The 18,074-nt window shown below is 43.1% G+C and overlaps 1 pseudogene; it reads left to right on the top strand.

The window, feature by feature from the left end:
* Positions 1-1,025: 1,025 nt before the first annotated feature.
* On the top strand, positions 1,026-2,384 carry LOC144820110 (uncharacterized; annotated as a pseudogene).
* Positions 2,385-18,074: the final 15,690 nt, after the last annotated feature.

Raw genomic sequence — 18,074 nt, 5'->3', positions numbered from 1 at the left:
TGGACAAATGTTAACAAACATCTCAGGTCCCTCAACCTCTGCTGTTTCAAATAAACAAAATATGCGGCGTTCAGAACAGGTTGCTCACAGGAGTGCAGACGCCACAACATCCACTACTACAGACACTAACAACATTACAAACCACATACCTGATACTTTAAGTCATACTCACCAGCACAACACACACAACATACCTCAAACACAAACTTTACAACACACAACACTGCAACCACAAACACAACTTACACAAGTACTTTTAATACAAAGACCACAGACTGTACACACTCTCAGATCTGCATTCCACTACAACCCACTTACTGACTACATCAACACTCCACATGTAAACATTGGGAATATGGACAATGTCTGTAACAAGTGCTACGCACTTAAATGGAAAGATGAACCTCAAGGCCTTTGCCGCTCCTCAGGAAAGGTAGTTCTCAACAACATTAAAGATCCACCTATACTGATTAGACAACTACTTGATGGCACTCACCCACTTTCAAAACATTTCTTAACAAACACACACCCTTACAATACTCTATTCCAAATTACATCTATGAGATGAATTTACATGAAGAAGACTTTAAAATTATTATACACGCAGATCAAAGTTCTGCAGATACACATCCTAGAAGATATAATGCACCAACAACGGATGAGGTTGCAGTTCTTTTAGTCAACGAAAACAAAGGCCCACGAGACATTGTCTTACATACCCGAGACGGACAATTACGTAAAGTGTCTGAATTGCATAGATCATATGATCCTTTACAATACCCCATTCTATTCAGTAGAGGGGAAGATGGTTATTGTCTCAATATACTACAAGCGCACTCTGTTACTAACAAAACTATGCCTTTACTCTTATGGTTAGAGCCACAAGTTTCAAACCTTGCATTGGTTCCGCAATCTCTTTAATCAATACATTGTGGATATGATGGCAAAGATTATCACGGAAAGACTCGACTTTATCCGGCGTAATCAAACCCAACTACGTGCAGACAACTACATCAATTTAAAAGATGCCCTTAATCAAGATTCATGCTTTAGATATTGGACAACACATTATTTTACCCGCTACCTTCACAGGATCACCAAGGTACATGTACGAAAAAACACAAGATGCTATGACATACGTCAGGTAGTATGGAAGACCAGATTTGTTCATCACTTTCACATGCAATCCTGAATGGCCAGAAATTAAAGCGCAATTATTTCCAAAACAAAGATCATGCGATAGACATGACATTGTTGCACGTGTTTTCAATTTAAAGGTGAAAGCACTAATGAAAATTATAACACAAAAAGCTATCTTTGGATCTGCTAAAGCTTACATATTTACTATAGAATGGCAAAAAAGAGGACTGCCTCACGTACACATCTTATTGTGGCTTGAACCTAAAATCCAGCCAGACGAGGTTGATCTCATTATATCCGCTGAGCTGCCTGATCCTATCAATGATCAACAACTCTTTATAATCGTAAAAAAAAACATGTTACATGGGCCATGTGGTGAACACAACATTCTTTCACCATGTATGAAAAACGGGATTTGTACGAAGAAATACCCCCGCCCTCTCAGTAATGAAACGGAAACTGGTGTAAATGGTTATCCAATTTACTGTAGGAGGAGCCCCGAACATGGTGGACATACAGTCACAATGACTGTTAGAGGACAAGAAGTGACTGTCAATAATGAGTGGGTGGTTCCATATTCACCTGTACTATCTCGCACTTTTAATGCTCACATTAATATTGAATACTGCCAATCAGTTAAAGCTATAAAATATATTTGCAAATATATTAACAAAGGATCAGATCAAGCAACTGCTACTATTGAAAACAACCAAAATGAGATCGAAACATATCTAAATGGACGGTATATTAGCACATCGGAGGCAGTGTGGCGCATTCTAGAGTTTCACATTCATGAAAGGCATCCCACTGTCACATATCTAGCTGTTCATCTACCAAATGGACAAAGAGTATACTTCCATGAAAAAAACATGAAACACATAGCACAAAACCCAACACCCACAACACTTACTGCATTCTTCAAATTGTGTGACACTGACACTTTTGCTAAAACCTTGCTATACCAAGAAGTACCGCAATACTATATGTGGTCTAATTCAACGTTTATACGTAGGAAACGTGGCCAGGAGGTATTAGGACACCCAGGGGTAAAGAAAGACTCATCTCTTGGTAGAATGTACACTATTCACCCATACCAATCAGAGTGCCTCCACTTACACATTCTTTTACAACATGTTCGTGGACCTACCGGGTTTAACAGTCTTTTAACCGTTAATGAACAATTAATGCCTACCTATCAGGCAGTGTGTAAAATACTCGGACTCATTGAAGACAACGAACATTGAAACATACATTAGGTGATGCTGCACTTTCCGATTCTCCATAAAAGCTACGTCAGTTGTTTGTTACTATTCTGTTGTTTTGTAACCCATCTGATCCTATGGCTTTATGGGACGAATACAAACATAATTTATGTGAAGATATACTACACACTAAGCGTAAACAAACACATGATAACTTAATGCCAATTACTAATGACATTTTTAACCAGGGACTAATAGAAATCGAAGACTCGCTCTATGTACTAAGTGAGAAATCACTAACAGATTTCAAACTTCCGGCAACAGACAGGACAATCCATAGACCATACAAACACACAGAAATCGGAGACTCAATACACAACCTACATGAATACGTTGCGCAACATTTGCCAAACTTAGTTCCTGATCAAACAGTCGCCTACAACACCATTGTTCAAACTGTAGAAACAAAACAAGGAAAACTATTCTTCTTAGACGCACCAGGAGGAACTGGCAAAACTTACTTAATCAACCTTGTACTAGCTAAAATACGCTCTTTAGGACTATTGGCTCTTGCTGTTGCATCGTCAGGAATAGCAGCTACTTTGCTTACTGGAGGGAAAACTGCACATTCTACTTTTAAACTACCTTTAAGTGTTTCACTTGAAAAAGATTCTACATGCTCTGTACGCAAAAACGGCCCTTTAGGCATGCTGCTTCAAAGGGTGTCTCTTATCATGTGGGACGAATGTACTATGACACACCGAGCACATATAGACGCCGTGAACACAACTCTAAAAGATATTAGAAGTTCAACTCTAATAATGGGTGGTGTTACTTTTGTGATTGCTGGTGACTTCAAACAAACTCTTCCTGTGGTTCCAAGAGGAACACGTGCTGATATACTAAAAGCATGTTTAAAGGCATCACACCTCTGGGACTCAGTACAAACTCTCACCTTACGCACTAACATGAGGACACATTTGGGAGGCGGAGATACTCACTTTGCAGATCTTTTACTACAAGTTGGTAATGGAGAACTACCTAACAGTAATTGGCAATATTAAGATTGAAAACTTAGGTATGCCTGTCTAGAACTTAGATGAACTCATACATCAAGTATACCCTGACATTGAACATATTCTTACTAAACACTACAAATGGATTTGCGAAAGAGCTCTAGTTGCACCCAGAAACACCACTGTAAACCATATTAATGAGCACATACTACTACCAATCCCAGGTGAGGATAAAGTCTATAAATCCATTGATACAGTATTAGATACTCAAGACACCGTACATTATCCTCAAGAATTCCTGAACTCACTTAACCCTTCCAGACTTTTGCCTCATTTACTACAAATAAAAGTTGGCATTCCTATTATGTTATTACGGAACTTACATCCGCCCAATCTATGCAATGGGACACGCCTACAAGTTACAAATCTTTTGCAATATGTAATTAAAGCGACTATTCTCTCTGGCCCTGCAGCAGGGCAGTTAGCTCACATTCCTCGCATCCCCATGATCCCTACTGATCTACCATTTCAATTTTAACGCTTGCAGTTCCCTATTAACATTGCTTTTGCTTCTACCATTAACAAATCTCAAGGTCAAACATACAAAGTCATAGGCGTAGACATAAGAGAAGACTGCTTCACTCATGGACAGTTATATGTAGCACTCTCTAGGTCCGGCAATGTTCAAAATAAATTTATTCTACGCCCACATTCAAATGAGACAAAAAATGTTGTATACCGTGAAATTTTACAATAATGTACAATTTACCATTACAAACATTACACACATAACATTTCATCCCCGGACAACTTCGGGATGGGCTGCTAGTTCAGTAGTGCACAGGTGAAGCCACCACTCAAAGCCATCTCCAGACTCTCTCACGTCCATCTCTAGCTCCGATCCTGCAACACATTTAGAGCAGTACGTATCTATCGAGCTTGCACAATGGGTAGTAGCATGCTTCCTACTCGGTCACATGCAGTTATGTTTCAGACTGTTCATTGCCGAGCACAGAATCTGCTTTGGTTTCAGTACGGAATTACTGTAGCTAATTATACCACCACTAAGCTGTAGAAACTTTATTAATTATGAGGAGGACGCAGGTTTTTATTCATGGTTTCTTAGCCTGCATTTTATTCTTCTTTTTTTTACTGATTTTTAAATTTTGATATTGTTATATTGTGCAGCTTTTATGATTCACTATTTGAATAAAAAATGGGGGTGGCCTCATTACACCTCTCTGCAACGCAGCCCCCTGGTGCATACTGGAGGTTCCTGGTGGGCTAGTTGCCCCCCAGGGACCACCAGTATGCAAGGGGAATTAGTTCCCCCTCTGCAAACGCGCCAGGGGGCTGCATTGCAGAGAGGTGTAAAAAGGGGCGTGGCCTCGTTACACGTCTCTGCAAGGCAGCCCCGTGGCATATACTGGAGGTTCCTGGTGGGCTACTTGGCCCCAGGGACCCCCAGTATTCAAGGGGAAATATATCCCCGTCTGCAAATGCGCTAGGGGGCGCGTTTACAGAGTGGTGCCTTAATTTTTTTCTGTGGGACCGCCTAAGCAGGCCTAGGGGGTCAGGGTGTTTCTACCCTGTCCCCTTTTCGTGATTTTCACGTTTCTTTTTCTGTTTTCTTGTGCCTCGGTTCTGCCGAGGCACAAGATGGCTGCCAACACTACCTGGTTTGGAGTGTTGACAGACAGTTGACAGCCAATCAGCATGCAGCTCGTGCTCGGGCAGGTACGCTTACTGTACAGACTTCTGAAATCTGTGCCTAGATATCGCTATGATTTTACTTTTGATTTTCTCAGGAACTACTGAACGGATTTACATCATTTAACAAAAATCACAATCTGCGAATCGAACTCTACCTCTCTGCCAAATGTGGTGTAATTCCGTTCAGCCGTTCGGGCTGTAGCCCTGGCTAAAAGTCCCTATGGAAAATTGCATGGGAAAAACACCTTTTGGGACCCACCTTTTATCTCGGCCCCCACTTGACGAATCACCCCCAAACGATGCGTTTCGAATTTCTCCTTCTTCACAGTCAGACATTCAATCATCAAAGTGCACTTTAAAATACTGAATGTGGTGGCCATTTTGCAATGTCGTGCATGGTTTCAACCGATCATGTATTTAAATGCATAGCTGCTACATTACTCAATCTTATTGCTGAAAAACTATGGTATTCTAAAATTGCTTTCGATATAACATAAACAGTGAGTTACTGGTTAATCCAATTCATTTTTCGTCATAACGTCAATACAATTATCAAACTCAAAATAACCATAGCAGAGTATAGGACATTAAACATATAACATTAATATGTCAATATTCATGGAAATCACAGATTGATGCCCCCATGATAAAAATTATAAACCAGGCTGACATATATTGGCCGAAAAAAAATGTATGTGAGTTATTGCTGTCAAAGACCGCTGTCAATAAACTTCATACACAGTTCCATGCCCAAGTGGGCTAGCGCAGTCCTTAATTTACCACAAATTCGAGTTGTAGCCCCAGTGGGCACAGTGTCCAAACCCAAACAAAATCAAAAATCATTACGAAGAGGAGTTGCTTTGGACAGATTTTGGATTATCCGGTAACCCCGACCAGACCGCCCTTCGACAGCTCTTCACCAAACCGGAACTGGTGTGTATATATGTGTATATATATATATATATATATATTCACTGAAAAAACCATAGGTTATAGACCATATATAGTTAGGAATTAGCATTTACAAAACCTTGAAAATTCACTGAAAAAACCATAGGTTATAGACCATATATAGTTAGGAATTAGCATTTAAAAAACCTTATTTTACTTACACAAAACCATTGAAATTCCATATATAGTTAGTTGCACTAACTATATATCGCGCACCCGCAATCCACTACTGATGATGTCACATATTACATCATTCATGACATGGTCAGTGACATCACTGATGACATCTCAAATGACATCACTGATGACATCACTGATGACATCATCCAGTGACTGTGTGTTTCTGTAAAGTTAAAATGTGTCTTACATATTGAAGAATGAGTGGTACTATAAGTGTCTGGACAAAGGATTTAGTAGGTGCATGACTGAATGTATGAGTGAGTGATTAAATGTGTCTCACTGAGTGCATGGGTTAGTGACTAAAGTGTCTTAATTTGTGCATCATTATGTCTGTTGTTCTGTAAACTGCTGCATGTGTTGATCAGTAGCTATATGATTAACTATATGGGTTACTGATTGATTGTCCAAGTATTTGTATGGGAGACTGAGTGTGTGTGTGGCTGGCTGGGAGGTGTGTGACTCTGTGCAGATCAATGTGTACTTATATCAATGATTGTATAACAAGGTAAGTATGTGTTAGTATATGTTTGAAAATGTAAGGTGCTCTATGTTTAACTGTATAGACAAGAAAATGGAAGTGTGATTGATTCTTTACAGGACTGACTAGGTGTGTGAGTAACTCCATGGATGAGTGGCAGAGTGTGAGTGTCTGTATAGGTGTATGAGTGCATATGATAGTGTTGTAAAGATGAGTGATTGTATGTATGAATGATTGTATGGGTGAATGAGTGAATGTGTGTGTAGACGTAGGAATCAGTGAGTACATATGTAGTAACTAGTATTGGTGTGTCAATGGTTTCAAAAATTATACTCTGTATTTAACACTGGGTGAAACAGAGGTTATATTAAAATGTGAGGAGATGCATTGTATTGTCACATGAATGATATCATCAGTGATGTGGTCATTGATGTCAAATGAGATGTCATCAGTGATGTCATCAGTGATGTCATTTGAGATGTCATCAGTGATGTCATCAGTGATGTCACTGACCATGTCATGAATGATGTAATATGTGACATCATCACCAGTGGATTGCGGGTGCGCGATATATAGTTAGTGCAACTAACTATATATGGAATTTCAATGGTTTTGTGTGAGTAAAATAAGGTTTTTTAAATGCTAATTCCTAACTATATATGGTCTATAACCTATGGTTTTTTCAGTGAATTTTCAAGGTTTTGTAAATGCTAATTCCTAACTATATATGGTCTATAACCTATGGTTTTTTCAGTGAATTTCAATGGTTTTTTAATAGCAAATATCATAAGCTGTCGAATGTCAAGTACGTGGTAAGTGAAAACATTTTCGTGTTTATGCACACTGATCTGCTTTGAATGGTGCCCCCCCCCTCATTTCTATTAGGAGTACTCTCTCTTTGCACATAGTGAAGGGTAGTTAACGCAGGCCTTTGCCCCCGTTGTAATACGTCGTGCCTGCTTCTCTCTCCATTTGATTGATTGTTATCCAAGTATTTACTGTTTTAGAATTGGTTCTCTTTGGTTCATTCTCTATTTACAAACAAACACAGAGTCGCAATACTCTGTTTAGTCTTTGCAGATAACGAAAAATCGTGTAAAAAAAAAAGAAAAGGAATCGAGCAAAATCAGTAGGCCACTAATGGGATCTCTTTTTGACCTCGCTAAAATAGAAACATTAGGAACAACCCCTCATGACAAATACAAAACTAGTGAAATGAACTGAACTCCACACAATGATGGCTGCAAAACAGCTCGGCTCCGCCACCCACCCCGCCCAAAATAACGATAAAGAGCGGCTGCCATGATTGGTTGCGGAATGGCCACGACGGATCTACGAAATGGTGCTGCTCTCATGCTAACCCCAGCTTCAGTCTGAAACATCCAGAAACACTGTAGACTACCAATTCGATCAGTTCCGGTAGCGCCCCAATGTAACCCGGTAGAGAAGAACTAGCCCTCCCCTCTTTGACTAATGGTTCTTGTTGCCTGTCCCTTCTGTTGTCATTTAACAGAACTATTTAGCCTGCTGAAAGGGGTTGTGTTCCGACCGCTGGTTGGTGGAGACATTTTGACTATATTCTGGACCTGCGTTGTCGCGTAATGCGTCATATGACGCGCCGCGTTAGCGCATCCGGAAGTCATCCGGGGCGCGCAGCGCGTAACGTAAGCATAACAAGTCATGTGACTTGTTAATAAAACTTTTCATTGGTTCATTTTACTTTTCTTATTCTAATGATTAAAGGCTTGGTCATATGACCTAAAAATTACGCTTTTTATTACTTTTCGAACATTATTTTTTCTTAAATATATGTTATAATGTTCCAGGCTAATGTACTTTCCCGGAAAATTTACAACTGTCCTGCAAGTAAAATATATTCTTTTTTCGAGAAAAAGAGCGTTTCTTCGTCCCATGACGGAGCCGTTGAGCAAAAGAGGGTCGACCTGCTGTCTTAGTCGCCGATACGCCTGAATATGAGATTCTTATCGATCACTTTATGTTGCAGGAATAGAAAACACAACAGCCCTTGACCATTTATCTTTACTGCGTTCCTTCGTATTATACCTTTTACCCTTCATGTAATTGGTCTGCTTTATTTCACTTGCCTTTTAATGATTCTAAAACAGTGACTATTATTAAAAACTTTACCAATGTATATACTACTACCATGTTTTCTTTTAAAAACCTTTATTGTGAAAATTTCATTATACAAATACGAGCCTATAACCACGTGGGCCGGCCACGGAGCAAACTGTAATCGTATATGATGAGTAGACATTTACACTGCAGAGGAACGTAACAGGCGGGCCATTAGGTTGCAAGAACTAAGGTGTCTAACAGTTACGGAATCGGTGGACGTACATTTTATAATTAAAATACGACAGGGCCAGTTACAATAAAATTATCTAGATATACATTTGCGGGCAAGTACCATGGGTGACGTTAATTCGAACTTTCAATAGTACAGTAATCAATAACACATCAGAACTTAATATCAATAGGGATGTCGAAATATTCAATCAATTCTCGTCCCCGCCCGCCATGTGCTTCAAAACTGCATACGTATCTCGTGATTTCAAGGTTCTGCAACCAGTACACAACAAGGAGTTACGAGTCCCATTTATTCCGGCGCCATTTTGGGCGAGGACGGGCAGGTCCAGGATATAGTCAAAATGTCTCTACCAACCATCGACTATGATGATGTTCATATGCTGTATTTATTAGAGTAACACTCATCTGTCCACATGAAATTAATTTGCCACAATCTAAACATGTCATTTTAATCTTTCCAAAGTTCTTCTAAATATTTGGGACCGTTTCCCTTGCCTCTGATGCTGTCAGTGCCACTTCTTTGATGAATGTACTAGCAGCTCAGGGGTTCTCCTCCAAATCTCTCTTTTATGCAGCACTATAATTAATTGGTGCCACCTCTCCATATGACGATGCATGGTATAGTTACCATAACTATATTTTTTTTCGGTTCCTCTGGAGAGTTCATCGTGGCAGATGAAGCGTGTAACGTACCGGGCATTTACCTTTTTTTGCATGTACAGGAAAGGAAAAAAAAAACGAGCGTCCGAGTTCTAAGGTGTCCCAGAGTCATTTTAGTGGACCAGGCCCAAATCCAAAGAACAGGCCGCCATTTTGAGAGTCCTGTTGCAGCCGCCTGTCGCTGTAGCATCAAGAGCAGCCGAAACTCAGCTGAATGGCAACTGAAACGGTAAAGGGGCGCCCCACTACAGCAGACGAGCCTCCACCTAGGAAGGCCCGTTCACGCCGCCTCCCCCCCCCCCCTTCGGGCACCCCACGCCGTTATTCGGAGCAGTATTGTAGGATGGCCACACCAGTGCGGCAACTTGCTAGACATCACCTCGGTGGTAACCGAATCTCAGCGCCTTGTGGTGTCTTCTATTCAGAAAACATTGTTATGCTGCCTTCGACCTATTCGCCGCAAGTGCGCACGCAACTCAGCTGCATAGCTTGCTAGACACCACCTCGGTGCTAACCGAATCTCAGCGCCTTGTGGTCTCTTCTATTCCAAAAATATTGTTGCGCTGCCTTTGGCCCCATTCGCACATCGGTCCGCTACTGCCGCCATCTCACAGGCCAACGGGGCGCCCCACGCCGACTTTCAGCATTGTAGGATGACCACACCAGGGCACCTTACTAGACACCACCTCGGTGCCATCCGGATCTTGGCATCTCAGCGCCTTGTGGTGTCTTCTATTCAGAAAATATTCTTGCGCTACCTTTGCCCCATTCACACATCGGTCCGCTACTGACGCCATCTCACAGGCTAATGGGGCGCCCCACGCCGAGTTTCAGCATTGTAGGATGACCACACCAGTACAGCAACTTGCTAGACATCACCTCGGTGCCATCCGGATCTCGGCGCCCCACTGCAGATGAAGTGCCTCTCAACTATGAAACCACCACGGTGACATCCGGATCTTGGCGCCTTGTGCTGGTTCCGGCCTATTCACACATCGGTCCGCTACTGACGCCATCTCACAGGCTAATGGGGTGCCCCACGCCGAGTTTCAGCATTGTAGGATGACCACACCAGTACAGCAACTTGCTAGACATCACCTCGGTGCCATCCGGATCTTGGCATCTCAACGCCTAGTGGTATCTTCCATACAGAAAATATTGTTGCGCTGCCTTTGGCCCCATTCGCACATCGGTCCGCAACTGACACCATCTCACAGGCCAACAGGGCGCCCCACGCCGACTTTTACCATTGTAGGATGGCCACACCAGTACAGCAACTTGCTAGACATCACCTCGGTGCCATCCGGATCTTGGCATCTCAGCGCCTTGTGGTGTCAGTCAGAAAATATTGTTGCGCTGCCTTTGGCCCCATTCGCACATCAGTCCGCTACTGACACCATCTCACAGGCCAACAGGGCGCCCCACGCCGACTTTTACCATTGTAGGATGGCCACACCAGTGCCACAACTTGCTAGACACCACCTCGGTGCCATCCGGATCTTGGCATCTCAGCGCCTTGTGGTGTCTTCTATTCCGAAAATATTGTTGCGCTGCCTTTGGCCCCATTCGCACATCGGTCCGCTACTGCCGCCATCTCACAGGCCAACGGGGCGCCCCACGCCGACTTTCAACATTGTAGGATGGCCACACCAGTGCGGCAACTTACTAGACACCACCTCGGTGCCATCCGGATCTTGGCGCGTTGTGCTGCCTTCGGCCTATTCGCACATCGGTCCGCTACTGACGCAAACTCACAGGCCAACGGGGCGCCCCACGCCGACTTTCAGCATTGTAGGATGGCCACACCAGTGCTGCAACTTGCTGGACACCACCTCGGTGCCATCCGGATCTTGGCGCGTTGTGTTGCCTTCGGCCTATTCGCACATCGGTCCGCTACTGACGCCGCCTCACGTGCCAACGTATTTTCTCCGCATTTTATACCCTATGCCGCATAACAGGTCATGTGACTTGTTTATAAAACTTTTCATTGGTTCATTTTACTTTTGGTTTCCTAATGATGGAAGGCTTGATCATATGACCTAAAAACAACACTTTTCATTGGATGAAAACTTTTTTTTTTTTCCCAAACGATGAAAGCCCCACCTTGTTTCTGGATGTTTCAGACTGAAGCTGGCGTCAGCATGAGAGCACCACCATCTCGTAGCTCCGTCGTGGTCATTCCGCGAGCAATCATGGCAGCCGCTCCCCACCAGAAGCCTACAGGAGTCGGGGGCCCCCAAAACTTTTGATGAATCCTCAAGGCGGAGGGGACACTTTCGAGAATGGGGTCCAAGACCTAGCAGACAAGCGTCCGATTTCCAAGGTGTCCCAGGGCCATTTCAGTGGACCAGGCCCAAAAAGGAAACAGCCTGCCGCCATTTTGAGAGTCCTGTGACAGCCGCCTATCGCTGCACCGCAAGAGTGGGCGCAACTCAGCTGAATTGCGGCTTTTGACACAGTGGACCAAAAACGGACGGAATGGCAACTGAAACGGTAAAGGGGCGCCCCACTACAACAGATGAGACTCCACCTGGAGAGGCCCGTTCACGCCGCCTCCCCCGGGGCGCCCCACGCCGTTATTCGGAGCAGCATTGTAGGATACCAAAACCAGTGCGGCAACTTACTGGACATCACCTTGGTGCCATCGTTCTGCTGCCTTGGAACTATTCGCACAACAGTTTGCTACTGATGACCCACCCCCCGCGACGCCCCATGCCAGAAATCTGGACGTTGTGCTGCGTTGGGACTATTCGCACAGCCGACCGCTACTTCGTTGTTTTTCCCTAAAAATGTTTATATGTTATTACTGTTTTTGTTTTCTTGTATATATTTATAAGTTATTAAAGTTTTATAATCTTACTACTTTGTCGGAGTGCTATATATTTTTAATGTGACACATAATTGTAAAAACTTTGATGTACAAAGAGTCATCCCTGGAATCTTCCGCTTCAGGCTCGGTCCCCTCCCCAATCACAATACAGGATGGTTTTCAGATAATAGGAACGCGTCTGCTGTGACGGATCTCATCGAGTGTGGGCCTTGATCTACTATAACTCCTTTGAAGAGGGGTGATTCTTTACAGCTGGGGCCATAAACTACATCTGCAGGGCTAGCTGATAGCCTAGGACCGGCCTGGACAATCGGACACAGAGGAAAAGGAGTGTCAGAGGGTGCGGTAGTGAATAGGGCAAAAGGGAGGTGTCGGGCGGGCACAGGGTGTGATTCTCAGGGAAGAGCAGCGCAGATGGGGGGAGGTTTATTACCCATGCATAAGACAGAGAGCGGGGGTGACCACTGCCTGGGGGAGATGCTTGCAAGGGTGGGGAGCCATGCTAAGGATCGACAGCGTGCACAGAGTGGGTCTGGTCAAGGCATCTAAAATGACTGCCGTGCACGACAAAAGTGTGGCATTTGAAAAAAGACAAGATGGCGCAGACAATGTTTTTCAACACTTCCTGATTTCCTTCGAATCGAACGTTAACAGACGTTGGGGCATATTACCAAAGTTAAGCGATATTTATCCCTAACGATGCTTAGCAACGATTTTTTTACCGCTAAGCATCGTCAGAAATTATCGCAGATAAACCTTGCTATTATCAAGGTTTATCGCAAATACGATAAAAAACGACCGCAATGCATTAATATCGCTGAAAAATCAGCGATATTCATGCATTACCGAGCTAATGCTCTTAGCCATGTTATCCACCTCCCATTGGATAACATGGCTAAGAACTGCTCAGGGCAGGTGCTAGCTTTTGGAGATATTCGCGCTTATCGCGAATATTTCCAAAAGTTGATAATAGGAGATAGCGATGTTAGCGACTGTTTCCAGTCGCTAACATCTTGGCATGCCCACTTTGCATGTCATTAGTGATAAATATCACTCACATGCAAAGTGGGGCCCAAGATGGTCGCTATCTCCTACTAGCCGTCGCTAACTGGTGTTAGCAACAGCTAGGTAATACAGATATAATTTTATCTCCGCGAAGCGGAGCGCTGTTACAGATATATATCTTGTTTTTGAACGTTAATTTCTCAAAATCCACTGAAGCACATATATTGAGACCTAGCAAAGGCACATCGAGCTACCAGTCCCTACAATTTTGCCAAGTTTCGTGCAAATCCATTCAGCCGTTCGATTATTATTATTATTTTTTTTTTTGCCCCGCGGGGCCCTTTTAAAACCTCCACATCAAACCTAAGAGGTCAAGGAGGATCTACTATGCCCCCTTATGGTCATTTGCCCTTCGCTTTGGCCTCCTCTTGTCTCTCGATCCTACCGAGAGACAAGATGGCGGCCGCTACGGACTGTTTGCAATGTTTACAGACGCCGGAGAACCAATCAGCTTCGCAAACCTCCGTTACGCGAAGCGGAGCGCTGTTACAGATATATATCTTTTTTTGAACGTTAATTTCTCAAAATCCACTGGAGCACATATATTGAGACCTAGCAAAGGCACATCGGGCTACCAGTCCCTAATATTTTACCAAGTTTCGTGCAAATCCATTCAGCCGTTCGATTATTATTATTATTTTTTTTTTTTGCCCCGCGGGACCCTTTTAAAACCTCCACATCAAACCTAGGGGGTCAGCGAGGATCTACTATGCCCCCTTATGGTCATTTGCCCCTTCGCTTTGGCCTCCTCTTGTCTCTCGATCCTACCGAGAGACAAGATGGCGGCCGCTACGGACTGTTTGGAATGTTCACAGACGCCGGAGAACCAATCAGCTTCGCTTCACAAAGCTCCGTACCGCGAAAAGTCCGCGAACCAGAGCGCTGCCCGGTCCGCTGTTACAGATATATATATTTTTTTGAACGTTAATTTCTCAAAATCCACTGGAGCACATATATTGAGACCTAGCAAAGGCACATCGGGCTACCAGTCCCTACAATTTTGCCAAGTTTCGTGCAAATCCATTCAGCCGTTCGGGCTAAAAGTGAGGCCAACCGCCCTATGGAAAACTCAATGTTAAAAACACGTTTTGGGACCCCCCTTTTTTCTCGGCCCCCCCTTGACGAACCCCCCCCAAATTTTCAAGGGCTGCTCAGAAACAAAATGTGCCATTTTCCTGAAAATTTCAGCCAATTCCGTCCACAAACGCCAAAGTTATTAGACATAGAATTTTCAAAAATCCCATAGAGAAAAAATCCTAACTATATATACCTACTGGCGACCGCCAGTAGGTAATATATATATATATATATATATATATAATAATCTCTTCCCAGATGAAAAGAAGTTGGGTCGCACACCAATAATCCGTTGTAGTTAATCCAAAGTTTTTATTTTCAACAACTCCAAACACTCCAAAACACCAACGCGTTTCAATTTCCTACTGAGATCTTGTTCACGGTGCCGCCCCCACTTTCTCATTCGTTTTTAAAGCTCATGTGTTACATCGACATCCTCCTCCTACACGGAGGGCATTATGGTTATTGTAGTGCTATCTATATTACAGTGAAAATTCTGTCCATTAAAGTCACCAAAATTATATACAAAGGTGACAAAAGAAATATACAAATAAATAAAAATCTTTGTGTGATGATTGTATAAATTATAAATGGTATCATCGTTACAATTCATTTTTGGAACCTATACCATGGTGTTTTCTGAAACAACCTCGAGTTCAGGATTATACTTGTCATTCATCAAAAGGTTTTTACCTTTTTAAATTAATGCCTCCAGTGGCCCTTTGTATCATTGTTTAAGATGAATATCTCTATTGTTAGCAACATTGTGCATCATATTGTGCCCCATTGTTTACCTCCCGTAGCTGTTTAAATTTTCATTTTTGACGACTTTCCAAATCATTTATCATCACATTCCTAGATTTTATGAGAAAAACTTATGCAATGTGATCAAATCACTAATTAAATTTTAAAACAAACCAAAATTATTCTTAGATGTGAAAAGACGCATCTGTTTCTACTCTGCCATGTTTACATAAAATTAATGATATTACTTGTCCATATGTCTATTTACAAATGTATATACATTTCTTCGCTCTGATTCAGACCATACGGAGTCATGGTTCGTAGACTGAGAATATATCTTGATTCTTTCTTTCTCAACATGATTTCTCTGTTTCCTCCTCTCACTGTTTTTTTTACCGTATCAATGGCATAGAATTTTAAACTCTTCCACTCGCTGTTGTGCTGAGACTGCATTTGTTTGGTAACTGCATTGCTCCTGTTCTGATGTATGGTTGCCCTTACATGTTCCAAAATCCTCTTTTTCAGTTCATTCTTAGTGCTGCCCACATATTTTAATTGACATGGGCATTCAATTACATAAATTACATACGGTGTCATACATGTGATGATTTCATCAATATTCCAGATTTTTCCATTTGATAACATCATCTCTTGGACTGGTTTCCCTATCTGGCACACTTTGCAATTATAACATTTTTTGAAGCCTTTTTCTTTCAACCATAGTTTCTTTTCCTCTTTGAAAAAATGGCTCTTGGTCAGTCAGTCTTTTAAGTTTGGTGCTCAACGATATGTTATTTGTGGCATGTTTCCCACAATCGAACCAATGGTGGCATCCATCTTTAGAATGTTCCAATTTTTCTTTAGGATATTCCTGATTCGTTTTGATTCATTTGAGAAGGTCGTTATGAATCTTATTACTTCTTTGTCACTTTCTTTAGTTTCTTGTTTCTTCCTTATTTGCAATAAGGTGTTTCTGTCCTTTTGGCTTGCTCTTTCCCAGCCTTTCTTTATGTGACTTTTTGAGTATCCTCCCCTCTCAAATCTTTAAGTCATGGATGTACTTTGTTTATCCCATTCTGATTCTTCCGAACATATCCTACGGAGTCTTAAAAATTCTCCATATGGAATGTTTTCAAATAAACACTGCTGATGGAAACTGCTAGCTTGCAAGGTTGCATTGGTTGCGGTTTTCTTCCTGTGCAAAGTGGTATGTAATTCATTGGCTTTGATATAAATTTCGGTGTCCAAGAAGATTATTTTAATGTCACTTATTTCGTACGTGAATTTGTAATTTGCAGGTGATGAATTGAGGATTTCAAAGTATTCTTTATATTCATCTTCTGAACCATCCCACACTATGAGAAGGTCGTCGATAAAACGCAACCACAGTTATGTTATGTTATGTTATGTTATGTTAAGGGGAGCTTTTAAAGCGCTCTGTCACCGTGGGTTTCCTGGCGCTGGTCTGACACTGAGGAAAGGAGGGAGAGTTAACCGGATTGTGGGAAAAGCCAAGTTTTTAAAGATTTACGGAATTGGATGAGCGAGTTAGAAAATTTCAGTGAGGAAGGGAGAGAATTCCAGAATGTGGGGGCAAGGATAGCAAATCTTCGGCCACCCATTCTGCAGAGTTTAAAAGAGGGAACGACCAGAAGGCGAAGGGTAGAGGATCTGAGATTACGTGAGGGGCGATAAGGACTGATGAGGGATTTCAGGAAGGCAGGGCAGGTGCCGGTGAGAGATTTGAAGGTGAGGCAACCGATCTTGAAGGCTGCCCTCGAAGAGATAGGAAGCCAGTGGAGTTTGGTGAGGAGAGGTTTAGCAGATTGCCATTTCGGAATCCCGCAGGCCAGTCTCGCCGCTTGGTTCTGTACGATCTGAAGTCTAGAAAGAAGGACCTTGGGCAGACCATGGTAGAGTGAGTTCGAGAAATCCAAGCGGGAGAGGACGAGGGCCATGAGGACTAGAGTCAGGGCTTCGGGCGTCAGAAGGTAAGCCACCTTTCTAATCCTGCGCAGCTGGTACATGCAGGAGGAGACCACCGACCCTATTTGAGGTTTGAGAGATAACTCGGAGTCAATGATGACCCCGAGACTCTTTACTGAGGCCACGGGGGTGGGGGGGAGCCGAGGTCTGCCGGCCAAAAGTGCGGGCCCCAGTGAGTAGAGCTTTTGCCGGGGAGAAGGAGCTCCGTCTTCCCGGGGTTTAATTTGAGCTGGTTCTGGCTCATCCACTGGAGGATGTGGGTCATAGCCGCCTGGAAGTTAGAAATAGCAGAAGGAGAGTCAAGAGGAAAGATGAGTTGCAGGTCGTCAGCGTAGTTAAATACGGTGACGTCCCACTGCCTCAGAGAGAAGAGAAGAGGTTGAAGATACAGATTAAAGAGAAGAGGAGATAAGGAAGAGCCCTGAGGGACCCAGCAAGGTGAGCGCTCCCTAGGTGCCCTGACAGTACCCTGGCTAAGAGTCTGAGACCTCCCAGTCAGGAAAGATTTGACCCAGGTCAGCGCCAGGCCCTGGATGCCGGCCTGCTCGACACGGTGGAGAAGGATGTTATGATCCACCGTGTCGAAAGCGGCCGACAGATCTAGAAGAACCAGGGCCTGAGGGGAGCCCCTGTCAACACCAACTCGAAGAGCATCCACTACGGCCAAGATTACTACCTCCGTAGAGTGGCCGAGTCTAAAA

Source organism: Lissotriton helveticus, chromosome 2_1 (assembly GCF_964261635.1).
Source record: "Lissotriton helveticus chromosome 2_1, aLisHel1.1, whole genome shotgun sequence".
Lineage (NCBI taxonomy): Eukaryota > Metazoa > Chordata > Amphibia > Caudata > Salamandridae > Lissotriton > Lissotriton helveticus.
This window is presented reverse-complemented; position numbering and strand designations above follow the sequence as displayed.